Raw genomic sequence first — 14,247 nt, 5'->3', positions numbered from 1 at the left:
ACTTGGATGCAGTGTAGCCAACTGGATCACTGCTCCAGGGAACCATAGGGAAATTATACAGAAAACCTAAACTAATAGGACAGGAAAACCAAGTTTCCTTAGATTTCCCCTCTAGCTGCAGTAATGCTCTGGGCAAGTGCCACTTGTAGTGGAAAACATAGCCTGCAACTACCTACATATGGAAAAAGAGAGAGAGAGAGAACAGAGGAGAGGTTAGTAGAGGAGAATGGGCTTTGTATCTTCCTTTTAGCCATTAGATGGCATGCATATGGCAAGTACAGTAAATAATAAAAGGCTGTGTAATTAAGATGTGAGGGTGATAGAGTTTGAAAAACTGCAGACTGCAGTGAGTCCTATACCATAAATGACTTTTTTGGTGGTTGCCAGGTTTGCCCAAAAGGCAATCAGAAATAAACATTTTTGTTTGTTTTGTTACAATTACAGCACACATTTACAGCATGGCCATATACATGTATATTTTTCTTTTGGCTTTTTAAAATATATATTCTTGAACATATTCACAGTATTAGCATGTATATAAATATATATTACTTTTCTAGTTCATTTCCTTCTCTTTACCCTTAAAACTGGTAAACTGCAGCAGTGAGTTAAAGTATAATTTGTTCTGTTCACACATGTGAGAGTATTGTTTTACGTTCAAAATAGTTTAGTGTACATTGTGAGCTAAAACAAATTTATTCTGTTTAATGTTCAGTCACATTACTTTCAGCTGGGTTTGCAAAGTCAATTTAGATACATATAAAAGTGATGTAGTCATAGGCAATAGGTACAAGTATCAGACAACATCAGACAGCTAAGGACCCCTCTATAGGCAATACAATAATCCAAGATGGATCCTATCCAGCATAAGATCTACCATGTAGACAGATTCCACTCCAGGAACTTTCTCAACACTTACTGTGACCAATAAACCTGGAATGGTACTCGAAGAGGAATGCCTTAAACTGCCCATGGAGGAGCTTCATTACTTTTTTAAGTTTGGTATGTATGCTCAAATGGGACCTATCTAACTGACTGAAGGTGGTCGTACATGGATCAAAATTTGGCCGGTTCAGCACGGATCTACTGATTGGCTTCTGTACAACCAACTGTATCACCCTCCTAATCAGGTGCTATGATGTGTATAGGTTAGGCATAGCTGTGTTTCTCTTCTTACCAGAGAGGCTGTCAAGTAAATTCAGTGTGGTGTTCTGCTTAACAGAGTGCTATGATTGATTAGTCAGGTCTGCTCATGCTGCTCTGGTGATGTTGGAGTTTGTTCTACCCGCCTTCAGGAAGGTATGAGAGCCTTCCAGAACATTATTGGCTAGGCAAATGCACAGCATGAAAAGCTGATACAGCCCTGGCCAATTGCAGGGGAGGGTTGCCCCATTGCATGCTGGGAGTGGTATTTATATTCTGAGAGCGCATGGGTTCAGTGTCTATCCCAGGAGTGGATTGCACCAGCCAGGCTGGAGGTAGGTTGCCTCACCTGGCACTTGCTGCCGTGTGGCCTCAGGTGGGTTGACCTGATGGCTTGAAGTTAGTGAGAGTGACCCTGGTTCTACAGAAAGCTATGTGAGGGGAGCTGTCTGCCAAAGATCTGTCTGGTATCACTGGAGGGTTTCAGATACCAGATTGGAAGGAGGCAACCATTCTGTCCTTGGACTTGTGAGTACAGACTCTGAGAGATCTTGGGGACTCCGTATGCTTGCTACCCCTCTGGTGCTTGATAGTCAGTGTGAGTCTAGAAAGGAAAGGGAACACTGGCTAGTGTTCTGAAGAGCTTGTCCAAGTGTTGCTACTGCAAAGGACTTTGCTCAGCTACCTTACCTTTGGGCTGTCGCAGTCTGTCATAACTGGCTTATACCTGTGGAGCTCAGCCCTGTAGCTACTACCAGGGCCGTGGATAAGGGGGTACCACCAGTCCTCCTTTACGGGACCCAGGCCTGCAGGGGGGCCCAGGCAGTTGGGTGGATCAGATGTGGGCAGGGAGGGTGAACAGTGCAATTACAGGAACCAATCCCCTGTATGGCTCTCTCTGCAGCAGCTGAAAGCTGGGTTCTTCTCCCCCCCCTCCCCCCCAGATGGGCTTTCAGCTGCTGCAGAGAGAAACATACAGGGGATTGGTTCCAGTACATTACCAGCCCCTTTCATTTCCTGAATGAACACAATTAGTGATCAGTACTGATCATTTGCTGTGTCCATTCATAACTGAAGCATAGTAAACTGTATTTTTTTTGTGGGGATGGGGGGCCCTATTAGGTTGGCTGTATGGGGCCCTGTGATTTTGGGGGGGGCCTGTCAGGTTGGCTTTAAGGGGCCTCTTGATTTCTAACAGCAGTGCTGACTGCTACTACTGCAAGAAGGGACTTTGCTCACTCCTAAACTACTTGTTGCCATAAGTTACAAGATAAGTCTGCTATCTACTGTCAGCCAAGACTTCACAAGTGTTCAACTAAGAGATCAGCTAGATGTCCTCAGTGTGAATAATTCTGATTTTGGAGTATCCTGCTACATTCCCCATCCCTATCCCCAGTTCTACAATAAACAAAACATCCCCTACACTGGTCATTGAAGACAACGAGTGGACGTGTGTGAGTGTATTTGGCTGCAGAAATACACCATGCTTGGCTGCTAGGAGAAGCAAGGGGAACCTGGGGAAAACATACAAGCAGCTCCTTCGGGGATAGCGCTACACAACTTTTCAGGTTTTTGACAAACGATAAGTATCTTCAGCTATAACCGACAACACTGAGAAATGTGTTTTGACCACCTTGAATGTGTGGATGGGGATTTTGAGATTTTTTTTGTTCAACCCACTACTTGAACAAAAAAGAAAAATTATTAATGTAAGGCCAGTTTAAGACTGTTTTATATACAACAATGGTGTAAGGAACCTACCATTTTTTATACTTCTATTACTTGTATGGAGGGATGAGCATTTTATAAATCTCACAGTTCCAAGTCTGCAAACTTTGTGCTAAACCCCATTGAAGTCTATAGATGGAAATTCTTATTATTCAATTCAGATCATTTACAGGGCTAATAAAAGCAAGCTATTTTCAAGTAAAAAGTATGGGAATCTGGTTCATGCTCCAACAAACACTAAAAATCTGGCTGCTGCATGTCCAGTCTTTTATAGAAAGGTGATCAGGTTATCCCTCTTTTCAAAGTATTGGCTCATGGGTGGCACAGTGGCTTAGTGGTTAGCATGTCTGCCTTGCAGTAAATGGGTCATGGGTTTAATTCCTGACCATGGTGCCTCCTGTATAGAGTTTCCATGTTCTCCCTGTGCTTGTGTGGGTTTCTTCCGGGTACTCTGGTTTCTTCCCACACTCCAAAACATGCTGGTAGGTTAACCTCCTTGGCGGTATTCCCGAGTGTAGCTCGGGGTAGAATTTCTATACCAAGAACGGTAACCCCGAGCTACACTCGGGCTTACCATGCAGCGTTCTCTGGGGGTCCCTGCAGCACTTACCTTGTCCTTCGCTCCCACGATGGGTCCCCTGCAGCGTCCCCGTCCATCTCCTCCGGCGGATGCCGGCTTCCGTGTTCCGGTCCCTGTGACGTCGGAACGTTCGGGCGGCGGAACCGGCGGGAAATTTGACATTTTTAAAAAATGACATTTTTGCTGTCATTGCTTTTTCACTGCATTTCACATACATTTTGTCCCCACTGCTTTGTCCTGTGCCCTGCCTGCATTTTGACTGTTCTTTCTGCCTGGAAACTTAGAAAAGTCCATGGCGGCCAAAAAGCGTCCCTTTACGTCAAAAGCGGTTTTAGAACAGCGATAGTAAATCAGAACCACTTGCAGAATTGAGTGATAATGATTTGTGGGGAAATTCGTCATCAGACACTGAAAACGATTTTGCGACTTTGCTCAGCGATGTGCGAATTTGCCTCTGTATTTCAAATTTCAGTGTTTTTGGTTTGATTATATTATTGAATTAAATTTATTATTATATTATTATTTTTTATGATTATTTATTAAATTATAATTTATGATTTGGTGTTTCAAGTTTTATCCTACCCGGGATGTTTAATAGACTCTTGTTTGGACAGATTTCAGTGAGTTATTCCTAAAAATTACAGCCTACAATAAAAAACTACATATTTCCATGCAAAAAAATGGTACCGCTTTCAGCACAAAAAATCGGAAAGAATCATACCGCCAGGGAGGTTAATTGGCTCCTGTCTAAATTGTCCCTAGTATGTGTATGTATGAATGTAAGTTAGGGACCTTAGATTGTACACCCCTTGAGGGTTAGGGACTGATGTGAATGTACAATATATATGTAAAGTGCTGTGTAAATTGACAGTGCTATATAAGTACCTGAAATAAATAATGTAGCCTAGCTTACTGTGGGCAAAGGCTAGGCACTGCATTAGTTGTTCCCTATTTCTAGAATGGAATCTGCAAAGTTTTCAGACAAAAATTTGCAAACTTTGCAAACCCCAGAGATTTGCAAAACACATGGTTGTGGCAAACCCGAACCGTGACATGGCTATGCAATGCATTATTGATTGTTTTTTATTTCAAGTTTTTGAACCTGCAAAGTTTTCAGACAAAAAAAATTTGTGAATGATACAGTAAGCAAACCCCAGAGATTTGTCACAGTTCATGGTAGCGGTGAACCTAATTTGTTTTAATAGCATATATATTTATATACTGTTTATCCCTTTGCGCCACCCTTTTAACCTTTGTCCATCATTTTGTAAATTAAAGTATTGTTATGCTTTGTTTATCCATTGCTTTACTATGTGAAATAATGTGTACCGACCTATTTGATGTGAATGTTATAAGGCTAGGTTCACACCTACCGTATGCATGTGATGTGAATGTGTTTTTGTGGCCCATTTTCTGGCACGTTCTGTGTTTTTTGTCATGCATTTTTAATACATTTTTGGGGTGTGTTTATGTTGGGAGATGTCTGTTGTCAAGCAGGAAAACATGTATATGCATTTTTCATGTATTTTTTGTATACAAATCCATTGAATTCTATGGAGCCAAAATATTACCATGCTGTGTGTAAGAAAGTCCCTGCACCTTTCCAAAAAATGCACCAGGGGAAACTGCATAGATGTGAACTTGACCAATAGAAACTAATGTTCAAAGTGTTACTAAACCCAAACAGTAAAGTCAGTCTGTATATGCAGTAAAACATGCTTGTTATACTCACTGGAATCTAAGGGGTTAATCCTCTGCATTATGTAAAAAGCCTGTTTGATCCTGTTTTATCTGATTCTCCCCTTCTAACAGTGCCTCCCTCTTATCTCCTGCTAAGACATATTGTGTGGAGTCGCTCTGCACATGCTCAGTTTGGTGTGTATTGCTAGAGAGTTTTTTTTTTCTTGGGAGAGTGAATATCAGCACTGTCCAGACAAGGGTTAGGGGGTACTGTATCGTCCTAGAGCAGAGTGAAAACTCCTCCTACAAGCTTTCATCAGTGCTCTTCTGGACCCTAATAGAAGTCACAAGACTGCTATATACTGCTGATGCGAAAAGGTATTTAGCAGTTTATATTTACTAAAATAATTGCATTTCCATGTTCTATGTACTGTGGGAGACCATACATAGTGAATGATCGGTCCTTGGTTTAGTAACACTTTAAATAATTGTAAACCCTTCCATATAACCAGTGAAGTGACTAGCCCCAGGTGATACACAGAGATTAAACAAATCCTCCCACATAAGTTGTACCTGTTTATTTGCAACCATTTGTTCTGCACATCCTTGTAAAACTCAGATGAAAAGGATTTTTCACAGACTCACAAAGCAGGGGTGGGGAGCTGCAGTTACACACTGTACAAGAGCTCTGAGAGCTGATTGGAGGGAAGGGACCCCCCCTTCTTACAGCACATAGGAACAGAGTTGAGGCTGTCAATCAGATGTAGGTCCCTCCCCTTTCACCTTTTTAGCTCTTGGTGTCAACAAAACTTGTCAGAAGTGATGCATGCAGGAGGCATCAGAGGGAAATGACACTTAGTACTTTGGAGAGAGGCAAATAAACACTATAGAAATGTGTGCTTTGTTCAGATTTCATGTCTGAGGTTTGCAACCACTTTAAATAGACTATAGTGTGTTTTTGCAAAATGTATAGGTGTAAACCTAGCTTAAAGGCATATTCTGTTCCCCTTGCTATTGAAATTTTAACTTAAAATGAATCATACATTTCCAATAAATTGCAGCAAAAACATTAACAATTAGGAAATTTAAATGCATGCGCACATATAATTCATAAATAAAAATTTAATTAAAAAACACTTATGGAGACTCATCTAATATGTCTTTTACATTTTGTTGTCTTCTCAGCTAATATTAAAGGAGGTACGCTCATCGACATCAGCTTTGGTCCCATCATTTTCCACCTGTATTCAGCTTGCGAATATTTCAAAGATATCATCATCCTGATATTCAACGATCACTGTATCATACTGGAGCTTTTGATTGGACCCATACCTTAGGAAGGAAGCAGGTTGAGTATCAGCCAAAAGAATAATGTCATTGTTGTGATTGTTTTCTTTTTTGTTAAGGAATCATCAAAGGGGAACAGAATCAGAAAGTTTAAAATTCCCTAAACAAAGAATAAGAAGAATACTTTTGGCAAATTTGTCAAAATTAGCCTCAATTTTAGTTAAAGTAGAACTAAAGGCAAAACTTTTCTTTTCATATTGAATAAAAAAGGGAGGGTTATGCCCCTGTCAGCCAGGGGCGGACTGACCATTTGGAAACTCGGGCACTGCCGAGGGCCCGGGGTCAGTAGGGGGCCCCATGAGATGCCCCTGGTACCTTTTTCATAGGCTTTTTTGAGTTTGGGCAAGGACACAGGGGCCCCATGATCTCCTATTGCCCGGGGGCCCCATGAGTTGTCAGTCCGCCCCTGCTGTCAGCTTTCTTTTTTTTTGTCATCTGTGTCCCTTTAGAGGAGATTTGCCTTCACTTTCTTGCCAAAACAGGAAGTGAGAGGAAATCCTTCCAAAGTGAGGGGATCCTGGGGTGTCATCAGGGTTACCAGAACTAGCGTCCCCATTGGATGATTTCTCCTCTATTCCTGTTCATGTGTCAGCCCAAAATTCAACATTTTCTTTTACTTTCACTTTCGATGATAACAGTAAACAGGACATATAGAGAGGGGCAAATCTCCCTAAAGTGGAGAGAGACAGCAATAAAAATTGACTGTCATTCTAATCCTTCTCCACTATGTGGAGGTAACACAGAGACCACTGTTTGTTTATAAACAAAGCCAGGTCATTAACTGCTTTCCCGCCGCCCTATAGCAGAAATACTGCTACAGGGCGGAAAGGCTGCTCAAAATCACGTATATATGCGTGATTTTGCATTTCCAGGCAGTGGGTGCGCAACCTGCGCGCGCACCCTACCCGCACTGACATTGGTGGCCTCAGCTGTCGATCATAGGGTCCCGGCCGGTGATTCCCCACCGGCACCCGGTGATCGCCACATATCACCGACAGGGGAGAGAACTGTATGTAAACAATACAGATCTCTCCCCTGTCAGCTCCTGCACATTGCTTTGTATTGCTCTGCAAATACACACACAGCACACAGTTAACCCTTTGATCGCCCCTGATGTTAACCCCTTCCGGCCCAGTGTCATTAGTACAGAGTCCGTGCTTTTTATAAGGACTGATCACTGTATTAGGGTCACTGGGGATGTCAGTGACAGTTAATCAGTTCCCCCCCCAGTGTCAGAATGCCCAACGCAGTCACGCTATAAGTCGCTGATCCAGGGGCAGACTGACCATTTGGAAACTCGGGCACTGCCAGAGGGCCCGGGGTTAGTAGGGGGCCCCATGAGATGCCCCTGGTACCATTTTCATAGGCTTTTTTGAGTTTGGGCAAGGACACAGGGGCCCCATGATCCCCTATTGCCCGGGGGCCCCATGAGTTGTCAGTCCGCCCCTGCGCTGATCACCGCCATTACTAGTATATAAATTAAAATTCCAGTATAGATACCACCATTTGTAAATGCTATAACTTTCACGCAAACCAATTAATTTTCACATATCGGGATTTTTTTAGCAAAGACATGGAGCAGAATACATTTTGGCCTAAATTTATGACAAAATTTGATTTTTTTAAATTTTTTGACTGGACATGTCTAATAGCAAAAAGTCAAAAGTATTGTTTTTTCTCAAAATTGTTGGTCTTTTTTTGTTTATAGCGCAAAAAAAAAAATAATGCAGAGGTGATCAAATAACACCGAAAGAAAGCTCTATTTGTGGGAAAAAAGGACATTAATTTGGGTGCAGTGTTGCATGACTGCACAATTGTCAGTTAAAGTGACACAGCGCAGTATTGCGAAAAATGGCCTGGTCAGGAAGGGGGGTAAATCCTCTGGAGGGCAAGTGGCTAAGAGCTGCCATTGTATTTCTTTCTAGGTGCACTATGCACCTGCACTGCGCACCATGTGCCTAGAAATAAATACTTCCTAAATAAGATGATACTAAATATGATATTAATACATAATTTAGAAAAAATGCTTCTTTTTTCCATTTGTATAAAAAGTTAGGGTAAGGGTTTCCCTAGTTTTCATTATCTAACATCATGTTCCAAGCTAATTAAGTGGCCTTTTTTCCTTTTTAGCAAGAAAATGTCTGGGGGTGCTGAAGGGATCTCCCATAACTCACAGGATCCATTTAATCACTTGACCTCTGGAAGAGTTTACCCCCCTCATGACTAAGACATTTTTTGCTAATCAGCACTGTGCTACTTTAACTGGCAATTGCTCAGTCATGCTACAGTGTACCCAAATTAAACTGATTTTTTTTCCACGTAAATAGAGCTTTCTTTTGATATTTAAACACCAATTTCTTGTTTTATTTTTTGCTTAATGAAAAACTACAGAAAATTAAAAAAAAAATAAATGTTGCAAACAAAATTATCTTTCTTCATAAATTTAGGCCAGCATATATTCTGCTACATTTCTTTTGTAAACAAAGACGCAAATCAGTGTATATTATTTAGTCTGTGTGAACGTTATAGCATCTACATACTATATACAGTATATTTGAAAATTGATGTACTGACTGCCTATCTCATTTCTTGAGGCCCTAAAATGCCAAGGCAGCACAAATATCCCCCAGATGACCCCTTTTTGGAAAGTAGACAATCCAAGGTATTTCGCAAGAGGCATGGCGAGTTTTTTGAAACTGTAATTTGGTTCTCACAATTTTTTTGAAAATGAAGAAATTAATTAAAATGTGTTTTTCATGATTTTTTTACATACTGTCATTAGTACATCACAGCGTCACCATGTGACTGGTCTGGCAGTGATCAGGGATACTGACTGATGACAGTATGTAAACAAAAATAAATAAATAATTTTTATTCAATTTTTTAAAAACTCTTTTTCTTTTTTTAACTTGTTTTCTTTTTTTACTATTTATCTTTTAAACACTGACATCACAGAAGTTCAGTGTAACCATGGTGACACTATACTACTTTGATAGGCGATCAGGGACTTTTTTTTTTTGGGGGGGGGGGGTTTATTGCAGTGATGATCACTGTTATAAGCAATAGTTTACTTGGTATTGTGATGCTGTGATTGGCTACAGCTAATCACATGATACAGGGTGCCAGGTACCATATGATAGCTGTGGGTCAATCACAGCATCACGATAGTAAACAAGCTGTCATGAATGGAAACCATTCATGACAGATTCGCTTACAGGTAATCATGTGATTGCTAAGCTTGGTCATACGATCACATGACACCCTGTCTGCTGTACCGTGCATTGTGATCCGCTGTGTCCACTGATCACAGCAGTCATGGGATTGTGCCACTGCACATGTCCTAAGTGACATACCAGTATTTTGCTTAGCCTGGAGTTGCCACCGACCCACAGTAAATGTACTGTGGGTGAAAAAGTGGTTAAAGCCCATTGCACCCTTAAAACTGCAAAAGCAACTGGAATTGTAAGTGAACTCAAAAGGTGAAGATTTGTTATGCTAGGGGGAACATTTAGTAATATCCTGATTATGTTTTTCAATTGTCTGGCGTTTCTCCTAAAAAATAGCAGTGCGCTTCTTGGTATATGAGGATGTGTGGACTCTATGAAGCCTTTAACCTCATAGCTGTATATCTACAGTATGAGATCTAAGGCACTTATGTCTCTGCCTGCTCCATATTTGGAGTAAGGTTTGAGGATGTTGCTACTGTACTGCTCACTTTTGTCCTTTGTTGGAGGCTCTGACATGGGGATGCAAAAGCCCTGTTTCTATCAAGATGGCTGTTTGCACACAGAGACACATTGCAGAATTAGACACTCAAAGAGGTCCTAGGGACTATTAGCATGTGTAGTCAGATGAAGGAAAAATTCAACCAAGCTCAACAGCTCTGGTGAGGCGGCTCCCACACAGCAAGGTTTCCTTTGATTGGTACCCAACAGTAGTTCAAACCACAGAAATACAGAAAGGAGCTTCAGACCAAAACCATATGAAAGAGCCAGAGATAGTTTTAGTTGTTGGTAAAAAAAAGTCATATAACAGTCAACGAGTTTCAGGGGCAACACCACTCCCTATACCTTTCAGCACTGCTCAATAACTGCTGTCAAGCTGTTACTCCATGAGTAGAGTTCAATACTGGTTCTAATATAGATCTATACAGTCGCTGTTCTGTGTGCACTCCTCCCAAATTTTGTCCTGTGTTGAGCCCTGATGAAGGGGGAGTGGTGTGGTGTTGAAGTGAGTTGGATGTTTTTATATGACGTTTTTACCAACAATTACAAATCTTGGACTATGTCATCCAGATTTGGTCTAATGCTTCTGGGCGCTTCTTTCTGTATTTCTAAGACCAATGGAGAACAAAGTATAGTAATGGGGAAAGATCAGCTGCTGGTAGACCTCAGGCAATTCTGCTGCCTGGTTCTTTCATTTCCTCCTTAAAGTGTATGTAATAGCAATACTCTTTGTTTTATTTTTGGATACATGGATGAGGATTTAGGCCCTCGTCAAGCTTTAATTGCATGCGTTGTCTTTGCTTGGCACCCACTCTAATTATCCTGGTGACCACTGTATCCAAGACAGAAAGTGAGTGGAAATCCAAAATTTGATTTGTCACCAGAGGAAGGGGTGAGGGAAAATCACATACAAATATTCTGGCCACAACTGTCTAAAATGGGAATTCCCTTCAATTTGAAGAGATTTTCTCATTCCCTCTTGTTTTTCCATAACAAAGAATGAAAGGAAACTCACCCACAGGACAGAGGTAGCGAAATATCCTGATGGGGGTTTTAACCTTTCTTTACTCTAGCCGGTACAAAAAAAAAAGTTTTGGCTCTGCATTCCCTTTAATCTCACCTTCCCCATGGACTCCAATATGTTTTACAAAAATGGCAAAAACGTCCCTGGCTTTAATGGAGATTTTTGAAGAAGCAAACAGCCAACATACACAATCCAAAAAGACTGTCATAGTGTCTAAACTCACTTCTTTTTTCTCAATTTTAGTGCCCAGTCTGAAGAGAAGGATTTGCGGCTGAAGGCGGCAATCAAACAAGTGTTAAAATGTTACACTAATAGAGAAAACATAACTGATCCATTGGGGTTACCAACGGCAGATTGTGTACTGATTACAAATGTCCTGGTTGTCATCAGTAGAGATAAAGATGATTTCATTAGGAATCTACAAAAGTTCACCAAGCTGCTTAAGTCTGGAGGACAGTTGCTGATATATGGGGCCGTGAATGCGACATATTTCACAGTTGGGGAAGATAAATTCCACCTCTTTAATTATGATGAGAATTTCATCAGAAAAGCCATTGAGCAAGAAGGCTTTGTCATCCACCATTGTCAAGTTCATCCAAGCAAAACAGAGAGTGACCTGACCGATTTTAAGGCCATCATTTTTGTCTCAGCCCATAAAAATTAACTGGTTAGGAAAAAACAAGAGAAAAGTTTTAATTATGTGCTATAAATCATAGGAGTGAATTCTTGGGAAGTTGGATTTTCAAGTAGACGTATTTCTGTGTCGTAATTTTTGATAATGAAAGTTCAGATTTAAAGTGGATCTATACTCACCTCTGATCCAGCAATGCATAATTCCGGATCTCCCCACGCAGCAGCTGATATCTTCGGGTGGCTGGCTTCCGGGTCCCAAATGCTGCCTGCCGTCATTCAGAAGAGACAAAGCATGTCCCTCTCTTGCACCCTTTAGTAAATCAACCCCTATGTCTTCTGATATATTGTGGAAATCTGATAAAAATATGCATGCACTAAAAAATGTATTGACATCCCCTCTCCTGTCTCTGTAGCAAAAAAGCTATTAAACAAACTGTATAAACCCCATTCTGCAGAAACTGTAAAAAGAGCTATAATTCAAAGTGATTCCCTTCTTGGACATCCAATAGACATTGGGGTCAAATCAATAAAGATTCATGTGACTCATTTGCATGAATTATCGCATGTTGCAAAGAAATCTCCAACTCACAAAAAAAAAATAACGTGGTATGTAATGCAGAATGAAAAATGTGTCGATAAATATCGCAAAAAAAAACTTGTGGTAAGCTGTTAAGTCGCATTCACAAACAGAACAAAAAGTAAAATAAACTGTGATATTTATCACCAGGGTTTTGCTGGCAGTGTCACATGTTCAGATGCAGCGTGGGGGACCCCCTTTGGGTCTGGTATGAATTTTAAGGGGAACCCCACGTCAAATGTTTTTTAAAAAATGGCTTGAGGTCCCCTCCAAATCCATACCAGACCCTTAGGTCTGGTGTGGACTTGGGGGGGGGGGGGGGGGGGCCCTACGCCATTTTTAAAAAGAAATGGCTGTGGGGTTCCCCCAAAATCTATACCAGACCCAGGGGCCATTTTTAAAATTAAAAAGTGTTTTTACATATTAGCGTGGGGTTTCCTTTACAATACCAAAAGGGCCTGGTATGGATGGGGGGGAGGAGGGAGGACCCCCACGCTGTTTTTTTTCATAGTTTTTAGTGGCTGGCATGTTTTGTTTGCATTCAGCTGTCAGCAGGATCCCGCTGACAGCTGCTAAGTCATCCGTTGTTAAGGATGTGGCGGCCGGATCCTTAATAACCAGCTACCGTGCCATAAATTACTGCTTGAAAATATGCGGAAATTACCACAATACTGATATTTTACCAAGAAAAACCATTTACCACAAAATTCTTAGTGAATTGCAAATTTGTAAAAGATATTTTACCACATTTTTTCAGTCGTTATTTAACTCTTAGTGAATTTACCTGATAATGTAATTTGTTTAAAATGTGCAGAAGAGAAGTGGGATTTAATGCGATCCTCTGATACAATGTTTGCTCTAAAAGTCCTAAATAAAAGCAGGCAATGCAGGAAGCCTGCTGTACGTTTTATTAGCCAGAAAATGTTCCTTTGCAGAGGTGGACTGACCATTTGGGAACTCGAGCACTGCCTGAGGGCCTGGGGTCAGTAGGGGGCCCCATGAGATACCTCTGGTACCTTTCATAGGCTTTTGTGAGTATGGTTTGAGTGTGGGCGAGGACACAGGGGCCCCATGATCCCCTGTTGCCTGGGGGCCCCATGAGTTGTCAGTCCACCTCTTTTCCTTTGCCTTTATGAAAATGTATTGCTTCTGAGTCTGACTTCCCTGACCTACCCTGTCCTTTGTCAATACCTTCTGAAATCTCCTGTCAACTGTGTTGACTTTACATAATTAGAGGTGAGCCATTTGTTCTGCCCAGGGCAAGCCTATTATGTCATCTTGCTGTATACTGTCATCTGTTCAATATTTTATGGGTTTGTTGCTAAGCATGTGATATGATGGCTTTTTTTAATTCAAATAAATATTATGTCTTGAGTCTGTTTATTAAAATTTGCAGAGAGAGTGCTTCCATCATCTTTTTTCATTTACCGTAGGTGACCCCCCCACTGCCAGGATGAGCAAATTATTGACGGCGTGAGAATATTTATTTTATTGCAGGTACTTATATAGCACTTCATAGATGTACTGTACATACATCAGTCCGTGCCCTGAAGGAGCTTACAGCCTAAAATCTCTACCTTACATTCATACACATACTAGGGCCAATTTAAACAGGAGCCAATTAACCTACCAGCATGTCTTTCGAGTGTTGGAGGCACAGAGAGAACACACAAAATCCGGGCAGGTGGTGCCATGATTGGGATTTGAACCGGCAACCCTAGCGCTGCCAGGCAGAATTGCTAACCACTTAGTCACTGTCCTGCCAAAAGCCACAAACAGTCCGGAGTCAGAGACTGATCATGATGCTGCA

The 14,247-nt window shown here is 41.2% G+C and overlaps 1 pseudogene across 1 annotated transcript; it reads left to right on the top strand.

The window, feature by feature from the left end:
- The first annotated feature begins 807 nt into the window (after positions 1–807).
- On the top strand, positions 808–13,811 carry LOC149450928 (indolethylamine N-methyltransferase-like; annotated as a pseudogene). Its single transcript, XR_016315182.1, has 4 exons — positions 808–1,002; positions 6,317–6,484; positions 9,792–9,801; positions 11,478–13,811. The product of XR_016315182.1 is annotated as an indolethylamine N-methyltransferase-like (transcript).
- Positions 13,812–14,247: the final 436 nt, after the last annotated feature.

Source organism: Staurois parvus, unplaced genomic scaffold (genome assembly GCF_062004578.1).
Source record: "Staurois parvus isolate SC_StPar_1 unplaced genomic scaffold, SC_StPar_1.0 ptg000558l, whole genome shotgun sequence".
NCBI lineage: Eukaryota > Metazoa > Chordata > Amphibia > Anura > Ranidae > Staurois > Staurois parvus.
The sequence above is the reverse complement of the archived record's forward strand: the minus strand, read 5'-3'. Positions and strand labels throughout refer to the sequence as shown.